The sequence below is a fragment of the Gigantopelta aegis genome, unplaced genomic scaffold (genome assembly GCF_016097555.1).
Source record: "Gigantopelta aegis isolate Gae_Host unplaced genomic scaffold, Gae_host_genome ctg2764_pilon_pilon:::debris, whole genome shotgun sequence".
Lineage (NCBI taxonomy): Eukaryota > Metazoa > Mollusca > Gastropoda > Neomphalida > Peltospiridae > Gigantopelta > Gigantopelta aegis.
Window position 1 is genome coordinate 50,343 of NW_024533028.1, and position 14,890 is coordinate 65,232.

The 14,890-nt window shown below is 34.7% G+C and overlaps 1 pseudogene; it reads left to right on the plus strand.

The window, feature by feature from the left end:
- Positions 1 to 2,299: 2,299 nt before the first annotated feature.
- On the plus strand, positions 2,300 to 8,660 carry LOC121391644 (annotated as a pseudogene).
- The last annotated feature ends 6,230 nt before the right edge of the window (positions 8,661 to 14,890 follow it).

Consider the following 14,890-nt stretch of genomic DNA (forward strand, 5'->3'; position numbering starts at 1 on the left):
ATTAAGAGAGGCTATGCTAGACCCTTTATTAATGAGGTAATTATTAATTTAATTCAGCTGGTATATGACACATGTCAGGTGGTCCTAAGAATTATGCTACTGTTAGCATTAGGTATCATTTTTTTAAATCAATCTTTTTTTATGAATTTTGCAATCATTTTAGATATAAAGTAGTTATATTAGATGAAGCTCATGAACGTACAGTCCACACTGATGTCCTATTTGGTGTTGTAAAAAAAGCACAACAAAAGAGAAAGAAAATGGTTCAAAATTATTGCATATTATTGTGATGTCAGCAACATTAGATGCTGAAAACTATTCAATCTATTTCAACAATGCTAAAGTGTTATATATTCAAGGTAGACAATATCCAGTACAGTTATATTACACTGTTAAACCACAGCAAGATTATCTTCATGCTGCTATCACAACTGTCCTTCAACTACATGGAGAAGAAAAAGACAGTGGTGACATTCTTGTGTTTCTCACAGGTCAGGAAGAAATAGAAACAGCTGCCAGAATTTTAAAACAATGCCACCCTCTCTTTCCATCTCATTGGCATAACTTGATTGTATGCCCATTATTTGCAGCTCTCTTCCATCATATCAACAACAAAAAGTATTTCAACCAGTCCCTCAAGGGACAAGAAGGTCATACTCTCAACTAACATTGCTGAAACATCTATTACGCTACCTGGTGTAAAATATGTAGTTGATACAGGAATGGTCAAAGCTCGAGGGTACAATCCCCTCATCGGATTGGACCTTCTCCTAGTACAACCAATCTCTAAAGCCCAAGCTCGACAACGAGCTGGTAGAGCTGGCCGTGAGCAAGCAGGATATTGTTATAGATTATATACTGAGGAATCATATGGTCACTTACCTGAGACATCCATTCCAGAAATACAAAGATGTAATTTATCAAATGTTCTCTCCTTCAACTGCTTGCTCTTGGAGTGACTGATATACTCAGCTTTGAATTCATGGATCCTCCTTCTGAGGAGAGTCTTGTGGCAGCTCTAGAGCAGCTGTTTCTCTTAAGAGCATTAGAGAAGGTGAAATCACTAGATCTGACATTATTGGGTCAACAAATGGCTATTTTTTTCCACTTGACCCTCCACTTAGTCGCTCTCTTCTGGCTTCTGAGTCTCATGGTTGTGGAGAAGAGATAATAAGTATAGTGGTCCCATGTTATCAGTAGAGTCAGTTCTTTACACACCTCATGAGCAAAGAGAGAGAGCCATTGAAGTAAGGAGAAAGTTCTTTTCTGAAGATGGTGATCACATGATGTTACTGAAGATATACAGAGGATATAAGTCAGCTAAAGGCAATAAGGTAAAGATATGAAATTATAAACAGCAATATGTGTGTGGGGAGAAAGTGACATTTGGGTCTACATTCATAACAGTATTCCTATATTGAATGAGTTTAGAACAATAGAGATTGGTCTAGACTATAATATAAAACTCTATTACAATATTATATGAGCATGTTGCTTTTGGCTTCTGTAGTGACCTCGTAATCCCTTAACCATCATTACATAATAGAATATCAATGATCTTACACATGGACCCATCTATTACTTCAATATCATTATTTTTTTAGATTCATTTGTTTTATATAGTCATGGTGTTTTGATAATTTCATACATAAACGAAATATGTTAACTGTTATTGACATTCGAAAACAACTTCGTGATCTCTGTCAACGTAATGAATTACCTTTGAAGACATCTCGTAGCAGTGAATTAATAAGGAAGACATTACTACAGGATTCTTTATGAATGTAGCAGAACATTTAGGAGAAGGAAAAATATCAAACAGTAAGAAGATGTAATGATTAATATTATTTGATATCATTTTTAGATATCAACTCATCAAGAAGTTTATATACATCCTAGTTCGTGTCTTTTTCATCTCCAATCTCCTCCTTTCCTGTGTAATTTATACTGAATTAATACACACATCAAAGTGTTATATGAGGTATAGCAGCTGTATTAGATAGTATTAATATATTCTGGTTCTTTTATTAGGACAGTCTCTACTATTGATCCTAACTGGTTATTTGAAGTAGCACCAGACTATTTCAAAAAATGTACTAAAATACACTAAACTTTTTTTGGTTTCATTATATCACCATAATCGTTTTTTATAACTCTCCCTTAATATATCTTTATTCAGTTTAGTGTTATTAATAATTAGCGCTTGATTACACAACGTGTGGGCGTGTCAGTGACATAGGCAAGCATAGCTTTTCTCTCTCTGGCTGTGACCTCCTATACGAAGTATTAAACGTCCATTATGACGTACAATCAGGGCATGCAAGATTTGATCCCCATTGTAAATGCGCTTCAAGACGCCTTTACTAGTCTAGGGATGGTTTGCCCTATTGATTTACCTCAGATAGCTGTTGTTGGAGGTCAATCTGCTGGGAAAAGTTCAGTACTAGAGAATTGTGTAGGAAAGTAAGTTAACAAGCTTAAGAATATCCAAAGGTTAATTTAGAAATGAAATATGTTTCAATTTGTGTATTGACTCCACTTTATATTTCATTAGTTATCTCTTCAATTCTATAGGGATTTTCTTCCCCGCGGGTCGGGGATTGTCACTCGAAGACCCTTGATTCTACAATTAATTACTGCTAAAACAGGTCTTTAACTAATTTCAGCTGATATATGTCATATGTGTCTATATTTTAGAATATGCTGAGTTCCTTCATCAAAAAGGCAAGAAATTTACTGATTTTGATGAAGTAAGGAAAGAAATTGAGGCAGAGACTGACAGAGCTACTGGAAAAAACAAAGGGATTTCTCCCGTCCCTATAAACCTCCGTGTGTACTCTCCTAATGGTATGACATGATAATGACATCATATGACTATCATGTGACCTTTCTAGTCTTAAATTTGACTCTGGTGGATCTACCTGGTATGACAAAGGTTCCTGTCGGGGATCAACCTGCAGATATTGAGTTCCAGATAAGAGATATGATACTTCAATTTATTACAAAAGAGAACTGTCTTATCTTGGCTGTGACACCTGCCAATTCAGACTTAGCAACATCTGATGCCTCAAGATTGCTAAAGAATGTGATCCTCAAGGTATTTATCAGACTTGGAAATTAATTAACATTCCTTTTATATAGGAGTACGTACCATTGGAGTGTTGACGAAGTTGGATCTAATGGACGAGGGGTACTGATGCCAGAGACATTTTGGAAAATAAAATATTTTCCTTAAGACGTGGTTATGTTGGGGTTATCAATCGTAGTCAAAAAGATATCGATGGACACAAAGATATCAGAGCAGCAATGGCTGCCGAAAGAAAATTTTTTCTCTCCCATAGTTCATACAGGTATAACTGGACTGACGGGTTCTAGTTACTTGTTTGATTTCTTTAGGCACATGGCTGATAGACTAGGCACACCCTATTTACAGAAAGTACTTAATCAGGTAAATAATTTACTGCTATAGAGGAATATTTATAACAACTAATAATAAGATCTCACTTTATTATTCTGTGACATTATTTTACATGATGTTCTCTGTAGACCTTGGTTAACCATATTAGAGATACCCTACCTTCATTAAGAGCTAAACTTCAAGGTGAGGTTCTTGCAATGGAAAAGGAAGTTGAAGAATATAAACGATTTAATCCTGATGATCCAACTATAAAAACTAAGGCCCTTCTCACGTAAGATTCCTCTATTAGTGCCAATATTATATATATGATCTGTTAATACTAACATTATATGTATAATCTGTTAATACTAACATTATATCTATGATCTGTTAATACTAACATTATATGTACGATCTGTTAATACTAACATTATATGTATGATCTGTTAATACTAACATTATATGTACGATCTGTTAATACTAACGTTATATCTATGATCTGTTAATACTAACATTATATGTACGATCTGTTAATACTAACATTATATGTATAATCTGTTAATACTAATTATTATGTATGATCTGTTAATACTAACATTATATGTATGATCTGTTAATACTAACATTATATCTATGATCTGTAACATTATATCTATGATCTGTTAATACTAACATTATATCTATGATCTGTTAATACTAACATTATATGTATGATCTGTTAATACTAACATTATATATACGATCTGTTAATACTAACATTATATGTATGATCTGTTAATACTAACATTATATATACGATCTGTTAATACTAACATTATATGTATGATCTGTTAATACTAACATTATATCTATGATCTGTAACATTATATCTATGATCTGTTAATACTAACATTATATCTATGATCTGTTAATACTAACATTATATGTATGATCTGTTAATACTAACATTATATATACGATCTGTTAATACTAACATTATATGTATGATCTGTTAATACTAACATTATATATACGATCTGTTAATACTAACATTATATGTATGATCTGTTAATACTAACATTATATGTATGATCTGTTAATACTAACATTATATCTATGATCTGTTAATACTAACATTATATGTATGATCTGTTAATACTAACATTATATGTATAATCTGTTAATACTAACATTATATGTATGATCTGTTAATACTAACATTATATGTATGATCTGTTAATACTAACATTATATGTATGATCTGTTAATACTAACATTATATGTATAATCTGTTAATACTAACATTATTATGTATGATCTGTTAATACTAACATTATATGTATGATCTGTTAATACTAACATTATATGTATGATCTGTTAATACTAACATTATATGTATGATCTGTTAATACTAACATTATATGTATAATCTGTTAATACTAACATTATATGTATGATCTGTTAATACTAACATTATATGTATAATCTGTTAATACTAACATTATATGTATGATCTGTTAATACTAACATTATATGTATGATCTGTTAATATATAAATGTACTGTAGTATTTGTAATCAATAAGATTGGATAGACTTTTACTATAATAATTTGTCACTATACTAACTAGTAGTTAATGTAATGGTTGGTTGGTTCACTTAATGTACTCTAGTTTTCCTATCATACTTATATGATACTATCATATGTTATCTATACAAATAACACACATTCCATGTACATTTTTCTCATAAAGACTTGTTCAAAATTTTGGTGGTGATTTGAGCAATGCATTGAAGGTGGGGGAAGTGATGTCATGATGTCTGAACTCACTGGAGGTGCAAAAATTAACAAGATATTTCACGAACGATTCCCATTTGAGTTAGTCAAGGTTAGAAGTTTGTCTTAAAGGAACTGTATTACAATTCGCTTCTTGTCAGTTTGAAAAAGATGAAAAGGAAATGAGAAAGGAGATAGCGTTCACTATACAAATATTCAAGGTGTTCGAGTCGGTCTGTTCACTCCAGATATGGCATTTGAAGCTATCACTAAGAACCAGATTGAGAAACTTCTCAAGCCAGCTCTGAAATGTATTGATATGGTGTCTAATGAGCTCATGACTGTTATTAAAGTTTGTGCAGAGGGAGTAAGTATATTTTTGTTGTCATAGTGACTGAGATATCTTTATAGTTAAATCGCTATCCTCTCCTGAGGGATGAAATTGAGAGAATATTGACCACCTTTCTTCGTGAACAAGAACAAAGAACTAAGGATCATGTAAGTTGTCATTTAAAATATGTTCTAAAATCTTTCCTTTCTCTTAAAGATAAAATTATCTATAGAAATTGAGTTATCATATATGAACACAAATCACCCTGACTTTGTTGGGTTTGATAAGTTAGTGTCTTGTCTCTCTTCTCTTTATATTTCAACTTGTTTTTATAGTGCTGCTAAAGGAGCTAGTGGTAAGAAAAAGGCCAGAGCACTAGGAAACCAGGTCATACGTAAAGGATGGCTTAGTGTTGCTGTCTCACTTCTCAAAGGAAGCTCACGTGAATACTGGTTTGTGTTATCATCTGAAGCTTGACCTGGTATCGCGATGCTGAGGTAAAGTTCTTAGATAACTTATATATTTTTGAATGAGTTTTAGTTTGCAGTATTAAAGTGTAAATGTTCCTTCTTCTTTTCTTTGTAGGAGAAGGAGCAAAAATACAGTCTCCGTCTAGAGGACATGAAAGTCAGAGATATCGAGAGTGGTCGCTTCTCACTTGGAAAAAAATTGTATTTGCCGTCTATTATACAACTGGCAGGTAATAATCACATGACATACCAAGCTAGTCATATGACATTCATATTATTATTAGGAATGTATATAAAGATCAAGACCAGCTCCAACTAATTGCCCAAACAGAGGAAGAAGTGGAGTCTTGGAAAGCATCTCTTTTACGAGCTGGTGTTTACCCTGAAGCTGAGAAGAGTTCAGCTCCTGTGAGTGAGATAGCGTTTTCCATTCACTTACAATATTGTTGCTGTTTTAGGATCCTGATATGGGCTCTTTAGATCCTCAGTTGGAACGACAAGTAGAGACTATACGTAATCTAGTCGAGTCCTATATTGATATCGTAATCAAAACCATCAAAGATCAGGTTCCTAAAGCAATCATGTTTCATGATGGTCAACAAGGTTTGTAAGACCCATTGACTCTCTCATGTTGTAATGTTTGTACAATAGATGAAAAGTTACATACACAAAGAACTCCTGGCCATGATATATGCTCTGGTGATCAAAACTCTCTTATGGAAGAGAGCAAAAGAGTCAGCCATGAGACGAGAGGAGGATGATCAAGATGTATCATGCTTGTAAGGAAGCCTTAAGTCTTGTTCAGGATATTAACACGAAAACAGGTTTGTTATCAATATAAGTATCTCACAACATCTGTCCTCTCCTTCCCATAGTCCATACACCTCTGCCTCCTCCTGTTACAACTGATGAAGATCTCCCACCACCTCCTAAGCCACGCCCACAAGGTACTTCCAGTATGCCACGACCGGCACCACCTCGTCCTTCATCAAATCATTCAAATGCCTCACCTCGAAGTGGACCGTAAGTGTCTCCATCTTTCAATCATTATCATGATCTTTGTCATTAGTAGGCACCCCCAACAAGCAGACCAGATATTCCAAAGTATGTAAACCAGTTTAGCTTGTATTTAAACCAGTCCAACCTGTATACCTGGACCTAGTCTCATGTAGTTAGATGTACATTTCCCATACATCTGGCCACATGAGACTAATCTGTCCTTAGTTAGTTAAGAGTTATTATGATACATTTCTCTGTCATTGTAGACGACCTCCTCCCTCGGGTAATACCCGTCCCTGTTCCACCAAGACCCCATGTCCCTCAGCGACCCCAATAAAACTGTTTGCTATGCTATTTGCTGTTAGTAGTATATTAAGACATTATTTATAATATAATTCACTTTGAGTGTTTTCTTTTAACATGTTCTGTGTTTATACACAATATATTATGAAATTTCCATTTTTTTGTTGTTGTGGTTGTTTTATTTCTTTTGCTATTGTTGTTGTTGAGCTAGTAACATCGTTTACTAAATAATATAGTTTTAACAACAGGGTCACTACTTGTAAGGACAATACCTTCCATTGCTAGCCCTTCGTTAACTAATCGTCGTGCCTCTTTAATAGTTTTTGCGTTTCTTTTTACCAGACAATCTCACATTTGGCATGAGGATTGCTTCTGCAAAACAAGGGGTTATTACTATCACGTGACAATCATGTGACTAAACCTGCACTGCCGGAGTTTATGACTTGTTGTGTTAGCAAGAGTTTCCTCACTTCTTTTTCAATAATTTCTTCTGTTTTTTTTTACTCTAATACATGTTCATATAATTCTCTTCGTTGACGTCTAATAGATACTTACCTTCTTCTTTCTCACTTTACCACTATGACTTCCCATGATGCTGACTCTCTTATAATAATATTCATAGCCGCCCACGTATCATTAATTTTTGACTAAATTATTACAAAATCAATAATCATTAATAGTTATTCTACACGAATTCGTTCTCACAGTCCAAGTGGTCCAAGTTTGATAAAATATCTTTCAACAGATCACGATGTTTGTTGTAACTTTACATATTTAGCTTGTAAAATGTCTGACTGTTTCTCCAATGTATCCACTTCAACCGTAACACTGTTAATATAACTAGTGGTATTAACTAGCAAGCCTTCAACTTGATCCAGAGATAGAGAACCAGCCTTTCAAAGTCACTTTGCGATACAAAATTTATTGATGTTATATTAATTTCCATTGAGATAGTAATTCTGTTACTCTTTGAGCTCGACTTTCCACACCATTCAATTCACTCACTACATTATTGATAGCAGTTTTCTGCTGATCCAATAGCTACACTGTCTCTCTCTCCTCTTTCTTTCAATGCTCCAATTGCCTGCCAGTTTTTATTAATATTTTCTGTTAAAGATGATAGTTTACTTAACAATTTTTCAGCAGTTACAAGTGTAACATTAGCTGTGATTTAGCAGCTGATACTGTCTATAATAAAAAATATTAATATATCAATAATGAAAGCTACAAAATCCTTAACTTTCATAGCTTCTTCAAGTGCTGACATGCTGAATTGAGAATCATTGCACTTGATTTCACAACCATTTCAATTTTAGCTAATTCTATTGTTTGTTTTTTTCAGCTTCTTCCCTCGAAATATTGGATACTCTCTCAGCCTTTTCAACAACAGCAGTGACTTCATTTAATTTTGCCATAAAAGCTAATAGATCTTGTAAGTGTCTGTTTGAGCTCAGCTAACAAACTCTCTATCTCATATTATCACTTTCTCTCCTTCTATAGTTGAGATATTAGCTAGAGCTCGTGCTCCATTTCTCGAATAAAGAGTTCTACAGCAGTACGATTAAGATAATCAGCTTTAGAGAATAGCTCTTGAGCTTCAGTATATAATTGAGTATAATTGTTTCCTTAATATATTAGTAATATTCAACACATCAAGCCATCTCTGAAGACCACTGGTTACATTAGCTAATAGTCTTTGTTGCTGTTTCCAACGATGTTCACTATCGTAATCAGGTAGGACAAGAGCAGAAACTCGGGTATTTAAATCTATTGACTCACTCAGGACATGGCTGGCATTTCTGACAGTTTGTTCTAATTTAATTTGAGCTTCTCTAAATAGTAAATCGAGTTCAGCTACTGAACATTCAACAAGTCCCTGTAAATGAACGAGGGTAGTGTTTTCAATATCCAGCAGTTCACACATACATTAACATAAGATCAGTTGTGGTTTTGTCGACTAATAGATAAGTCTCTCGTACTAACTCACGAACTGTTTCAGACTGATTCAAAGCAGCTGCTTCAAGAACAACAGCAATACCTCTTAAACTATCAGCCATTTCTTTAAATTTTTCTTCCTTAGTTCTTGAGCATTTGTTAAATTAGACAGTGCTATTTCATTCAATTTGTAATTAACAACATTGATTTGTCTCATATATTCAATAATGTTGACTTTCAGTGCTGATTACAATTGAGACGCTGTACGATTAGTTGTCTCAGCCAATCTCACAACCAGAGAAAATGTGTCTATTTCTCTACCTCTCCTCTTTACTTCTTCTTTCACATTATCCAAGTTTTTTTTCATCTCAATTCACGTACGAGAAATTCCTAACCTGCGCTCTCACTCAAGCAGTTTGTTGTAGAGTTAATTGAACAAGTTTCAACAATGCTGGATCATTTTTAGAACTATTTAAGATCGATTTACTGTTGCTATTAGCAACTGAGGCTGAAAAAGTTGTCTTTATGATTTCATCACTAACTTCACATAACAACCAGGACATTCTTGACAACCATTATCAATATTAAAACATCCATCAGGACATATCGACAACTCTACCACAGTATATCTTGGTCTACAAAAACATTGACCATCCACAGGATCACAATCTGTACCATATGAACCATTGACATGACACTTACCAAGCTAATATGATCAAGAAGACATCATGTTTAATAGAAGTGTGTACATTAAAATTATTAATTAAAATAAAATTTTAAATAATTTAACCCCCTTCTCCACCTTCCTCAGATACATCCTACCTTACCTGTACATCCTACATGTATATGGTTGTAATGTCCAGAAAGACATTCATTACATTTGACTCCACCCACTCTATCACGACATTGACACGCCACCCTCATCATCACAACCTGATGTAATGTCCACAGTACAGTCACCTTACAATCACATGACCTAGAATAAATTAAATAATTATTACATCACTAAGTCCTTACTGGCAAGTTCTGCCATAATAAAAGTTTTGATTTACATAGACATTGTCCTGTTTCAGGATCACATATGTTACTGATGGAACCTTCAGTGTTACAGAACATTCTAGAAAAGGGTAGGAGTTTGGGAGTGATATAAATAAAAAAGAATAATTTTAAATATATTAGCATTCATTGTAACTATGATACCAGTATGTTTATACACAAACCACAAATCTTCTTATGTTTCCATGACAGTTTCAACAACAGATGCAAAATTATTGAACATAACTATCTAGTTACCTTGACAAACCACTTGTTGTCAAATTATAGTATCCTTGGAGACATGTATTACATGTCTGACCAACGACTTCACTCTTACAAACACAAGTAGATTGGACATGTTTATAAAGATATTCAAGCAGGTTGCACATGTACCCACTCCACCCTCTATCCCTCTGGGATCACACACACAAGCTATACAAAGAGAAGACTATTATATTACTCTAAGTGTGATACTTACGAATACACGTCTAATTCTAAAAGACTACTTGGGTCTGGGCTATAAATCCTTGTAAGACATTGTTGACATTGATAACCAGTTGTGTTCTTTTGACAGTTTTGACACACTCCTCCGCTAGTGTTGCCCGATAGAAGATAGAGATTGTTATCAAAGTCACACAAATTAGCACGACCATTACACACGCCACTCTGTATCAATGAGAAATTAATATTTTAATAACTAAAGTCGAGTAAAACTGATGATCAAAATTTCTAAAAAGACTATACCTTCACAGTCCTTGAACATTGTCTTCAGTCGCCATGACCACGGTTGATTATTGTGTGTAGGGAGAACACTTTCACCAATCCTGACCAGTTGTGTTATGTTGACAATCACATTGAAGTTGACCGTTAGAATTAAAGAGCACAATTGAAGAGTGTCCTTACAAAAACATCTTCCTTCAATGGCCACATTATATAATCCATAATAGTAACTGTCTAATACAGTTTGAGTTTCCAAGTCCAGTTTCATCACCCCACGTACTAAGTCGATCCAATCGTATTTGAACATCAGTTTGCCAAGTTTGTTTGATTGATTTGAAATAGCTTCTCCTCTTGAGGAGGAACAAGGCCTGTACCCTCGGAGGTGCATCTCACTCCAATCCTGGAGTTGTCATCAGGTAATCCATATGTATCTTTACAAGACTGCGAAAAATAGTGAAGTGGTGAATATGTAAGACCATGATCTCTGGATACAAAACGAAAATGACTCTGGTCGAGGACTGTAAAAAATAAACGAAACCTTTTCAATAGTGAAAGTTTTCTGTAAATTGAATGTAATATTTCATCACCCATCTTTAACAAAATCATAAGTCTGTGATAACCAGTACGTATCTTCTCGTTCCATCAGTCATTAGTTGTGTAGGATGAGCAGTTGAACACGTGGCTATCATCACATATCATAACAACTTAGACCGCTTCTCTCGCGAAATGCGCTCAGGTCCAGCTACTCCACACGTACTGGTCGCTATAGCTACACGACCACTAACAATATTACTCTGCACTGCAGGACGACAGACTATAGAAATCCGCCGTCATCATAAACAAGGATGATTGGGAAATATGCAACACGCCGCTAGAAAAAACAACGATAAAAGGAATGCAAGTTTGGCAGTCCATTCTTTCTTTACCGTCTGCGGTCAAATACAACTATCTTTTTGTTTAAATGCAGCATAAAAACATACAAGATGACAATAAATAAAACTAGGTCTAGTCTGCTGATGCTCCTCCCACTGGGTTGTGTTGTGATGACTCATCATTTTCCAGAGCATGTCATCTATCATCTGACAGAGTCATCATCGCCAGCAAACTTCTTGATTTTGCATTCATGCGAGTTCTTCCATTTGAGTCACGAAGTTCTTCATTTCTTCAACATCTGTCCAAAACCCTTGCTACAGAATAGAAACCTTATATATTACAAATGTTCTAATGTACCTCCATTTTAATATTGAAATGAAATGACATCACATTTACTTCAATGCCTTTCTTCTTATCACCTGGATCACTGAATTACAGTCTAGCTATTCCCTCGGCTCGAATCCAAGGTGGTTGTCGTGCACACCATACTGAGGAGCCATCTATCAATTAAATCTACAATGAGTTAGCGACGATAAAATTACAACTATAATAAGAGACACCTTAATTGTCATCTCTAAGTCGTTGATTGTTGCTAAGGCCTAATTTAAGTAGCCTTTTTTACATTTTCAGCATCTATTGCCCTACATACTGATAACATAAGACTTCAATATCTACAAAATTATTTAGTAATTTAGTTCTATAGAGAAAAGATTCTATCAACCTGATCGTATCTTTACTGGTGGTTGAGTAGTCAGTCTATGTTGAAGATTTGCTAACAGCTGTTCTTTTTCTTCTAATTTAGTGTGCATATCATCTAATAGAGTGCATCTCTAATATAGATATAAAAATATAAGAGTTATTCTCTAATTATACATACGCAACAGCTTTTTTAAAATATTTCGTAAGAACTGCCAGAATTCAACTTTATACTTCAATTTCCATGCATTCTCTCATAAAGATCTTCAAGTTGTTCGTTTAGTAACTCTAGACTTGAGGGCTAGCTAACATTACATAAAAACCTGTTTACCCCTATAAGAATGACCCTGATAAAAAACTAATTAGAACGCACAGTAATTAGTACATACTGTCTTTTCTTTGCTTTAGAACACTTTTTCTTCACATTTCTGTATCTCTTCAGGTGAGACACGCCTCTTTGACAAATCAATATATCCTAATTACAAAAATTATAATATCAATGACTGTACATCACTATTATGTAATATATACCTTTCTCCTCATCCACTCTAATAACAGCTATACACACTCACTTCGTCCTATTCCTTACTAACTTATTTATAGATCTTAATTGCTCCGTCTTGTAAGTTCACTTAACATAATCATACCCTCAAATATTACCATATACTCCAGTAAACTAACCATATGCTCCCCATCTCAGCAATGGAGCGGACATTGACATCACTACATCTCTTCTAATTTGAAGGATATTTGTGACGACGATAAAAACCGACATGCTAACGCCATATTTGTCTGCTCTCCCTAAGATCTATAATTATACACGCAGAGACTGATGCAAGACAACCTCTCTGGGTATATATACTCTTCCGATTCTACCTACTACTATTAGAATATCTATATTAATTACAGAAAAGAAAGTAATAACCAGTGCGTCAGCAGAAAAATTATTATTATTAATAATATTATGTATTATTACATATGCTGTGTTCTTTGTGATATATATCCCAATTATTTGTACAGTTTCATCTATGAGAAATTCAAGAATGCTGGTCTGCAGTCTGTATCTACTGTCTCTCATCCTGACTATAATCAACCCCCAACTTGTTCCTCTTCTCTCAATTCGCCATATCAATAATGCATCAACGTGGTCATTTTCTTTGCCACCTGGACGACAGTTGCCATGGAGATAGCGTACATGCAAGGGAGTTTTCGAGGTTGTTTCCCCTGTTTGGAGGTGATTGTAAGGCTTCTTCTTGAATGTTGTTCGAGAGATAGTGATCTGTTAGAGAATGGTGATAAACGCGAAATTGTACGGAGTAATTTCTATGCGATTGTATTATATCTACTTGCTAAGGAAATACTACGTGGACAAAGGACTTTTCACAGTTCAGCAAGACACCATTTTTATTACAGACATCATGATATGAGATCTGATGATGGTTCCAAGTGACAACTCTGTTTGGTCACACTATAAACTGCATTCCAAGCACACATGTTCGTGATATGGTTAACTATTGGTCGACTGCTACGGTACAAGAGCTAATGGTTCAGATGAAAAATGAGGTGCTCCTTTCTTAACAGTGTCTCTGCTTCCTTTTCCTTGTGTTCTTCCAATACAGCTTCTTTGGTTTCTTTTATATTACACATTAAGTCTACTTCAGATTTTAATAATATTAGTAACTGATCAGTGACTCGATCACAGTAGTTTTCTGTCTCTTGGCCTTTGTCATCTGTTGTGAACTTCTCTTCACTTTTCATTTGTCTCCTTCATTGTTTTCCTGTGTCTCCTCTATCACTTCTTGTGTCTCTTTAATCCCCTCCATTTCTTAGACCATATATTGTGGACTGTGTTGAAAGCTTCTGGAGAGAGTTCAGTACAAGTTGTTGAGTGATACCATCTACTTTAACTTCTTGATTTTTCTCAACTACAACTACTTTAGGTAGTGCGGGAGATTTATCATCATCTTGTAGTCGTCCTTGTTTGTCATCCTCCTTAACAAAGAAATGACTTCATCTTTGTTGTTGACAGTTTTCTCTACTAACATTCTTCATTTCCTGAGCTATCATCCTGTATTCACTTGTTATTTTCTTCCATTGCTGGTAGCGAGGGTTCAGGAGATACAGATAATTGGCGAGATAACTGGTTGATCTTCATCTTCACACTCACTTCTAACTGCTCAGAGACATCATGTTCCACTATTGCTATCAACTGTTCCCTGCTATAGCATCTGTCAATGACAGCTATCTTAGAAGGAGGATCGCGAACACACCACTGACGTGGAGGACAAGTGAAATAACGTCGGTCATTGACAGCACCATCATTTTTCCCTCTGGGTTCATCTAGTTCTCTTCCCAACCACCCCACTCCTTCTGCAAA